Source organism: Pongo abelii, chromosome 1 (assembly GCF_028885655.2).
Source record: "Pongo abelii isolate AG06213 chromosome 1, NHGRI_mPonAbe1-v2.0_pri, whole genome shotgun sequence".
NCBI classification, from domain to species: domain Eukaryota; kingdom Metazoa; phylum Chordata; class Mammalia; order Primates; family Hominidae; genus Pongo; species Pongo abelii.
The window spans coordinates 86,314,284-86,316,581 of NC_071985.2; the positions used below are offsets into that span (position 1 = coordinate 86,314,284).

Sequence of the window (2,298 nt, forward strand, 5' to 3'; positions counted from 1 at the left end):
AATTTTTGTCAATTTGGTAAATTTTAATGGCATAATTATTAGTGTTAGTAAGAGTATAAAGAAAGTTCTATGCCACACGTGCCTCAAGTGGGAGTCAATTTTGTACGATTTGTTAAATTAGCAATTTGTCTTCTTAGAGAGGTTCAATTGAAGCTCAAATTTTTGTTAAAAAATTCAGAGAAATATTTAAAATAATGAAAATAAAAGTACCTCAAATGTCTTACAACACAGGATCTGTTAAGTAAGCCAGTTTCCTCTAGAGAAAAGAATATTAGATAACTCTTAGAAGATGTATTTTGGTGAATATTTACTGTATTGGAAAAGTCTTCCGAGAAACAATTAAGTGGAAAAACAGAGGGGAAAAAGCTATATTTTTGTAAAGCACACACACACACACACACACACACACACACACACACACACACACTATAAAGCACTGGAAGGAGCTCACTGAAAGAATAGTAAGTTTATGAGTGATTTTAATATTCTTCCATATATTTTATATTTTAACTTTTATAATCATAAATTTAGTATTTTGAAGTTAAATTTTTTAATAAAGTCAACATGCATACTGAAAAATGAACAAATAACAACGGAACAGCTGGATGAAATTTTACAAACTTGAACACATTCTTGTAACTACTCTCCAGACCAAGAAATAGCTATTTGCATTTTCCCAGTATCTATCTTGGGACAGCTATTTTTTACTTACTTTTACCTGATTTTGAAGTTTGTGTAAGTGGAACATATAGTATCTCACTCGTTATGTTTGGCTTCTTTTGCTCCAGTTTGTGCTCGTGAGGTTCATTCTTCTCATCTGCATCAGTATTTTGTTTATTCTCTCATTACTGTATAATGTTCCATTGCATAAATTTACCACTATTAATTTATTTTTTCTATTATAGATAGGGGTTTGGGCTACATTTTTTGATGTGTCTTTTGGGTGAACATAAATACACAATTTTATTTGGCATATACCTTGAAGTGAATTTACTAGTGTATTAGTCCATTTGCACACTGCTATAAAGAACTGCCTGAGGCTGGGTAATTTATAAGGAAAGAGGTTTAATTGACTCACAGTTCAGCATGGCTGCGGAGGCCTCAGGAAACTTACAATCATGGTGGAAGGTGAAGGGGAGCAAGGCACCTTCTTCACAAGGCAGCAGGAAGGAGAAGTGCTGAGAGAAGGGGGAAGAGCCCCTTACATAATCATCAGATCTTGGAGAACTGACTATCATGCGAACAGCATGGGGGAAACTGCCCTCATGATTCAATTACCTCTACTTGCTCCATCTGGTCTCTCCCTTGACATGTGAGGATTATGGGGATTACAATTCAAGATGAGATTTGGGTGGCGACACAAAGCTTAACCACATCAACTGGATTGTTGCCATTTGTCTGTTTAGCTTTATTAGATACTACCAAACAATTTTCCAAAGTGGTTGCACCAATTTTTACCCTTGCTGGTAGTGTATAAAATGTCTAATGTCTTCACATTCCCACCAACTTTAGTATTGTCAGTTGATTTCTTTGTTTTGTTTTGGTTTGGTTTGTTCAGTTAAGCAATTCTGGTGGGTGTGTATTTAAGTTATTGTGATTTTAATTGATGTCTAATAGAATTGAGCACCTTTTCATATATTATTGGTCTTTTTTTCCTCTTTTAAGAGATATCACTTAGACTGCATTCTCTTCCCCTCACTCTCCCAAAGGAAGAGAAAAATCATCAGCAATGGCAAATGGCAGTTGCAGCAAACCAATGCCAAGAGCCAGCTTCATGCCCAGGAGAGAATGCTGCTGTCCGTCCTCATGGTTTTCTGGTTCTTTAGGCATTCAGAAAAACTTCTCCCATAATGATCCCTGAAAGAATAGTCTTTAGATATCCACTATTGGAATTCTTCTGCATTTATTCTATTAATACGTAGTAATTACTTATATATACAGGTCATGACTCCTATATTGACTATATTTATTACAAATATCTTCTTCTAACAGGTAGTTTGCCTCTTGGCTCATAATGGTGCTTTATTTTTGTTGTTATTATTGTAGTAAGAACACTCGATATGCATAATACAGTTAACTATAGGCACAATGTTGTACAGAAGATCTATATAACTTATTCATATTTTATAACTAAAAGTTCATACCCATTGAATGCCCTATATGCCCCTCCATCCATTCTCTAACAATCACCATTCTGCTCTAAGTTTCTGTGAGTTTAACTATTTTAGATATTTGATATAAAAGGAATCATGCAGTGTTTGTTCTTCTGTTGAGACAGGCAGGCAGGCTGGTTTCCTA

The 2,298-nt window shown here is 34.9% G+C and overlaps 1 pseudogene; it reads right to left on the minus strand.

Annotated features, from left to right (window-relative positions):
* Positions 1-1,669: 1,669 nt before the first annotated feature.
* On the minus strand, positions 1,670-1,873 carry LOC112130865 (small nucleolar RNA U3; annotated as a pseudogene).
* Between the last annotated feature and the right edge of the window lie 425 nt (positions 1,874-2,298).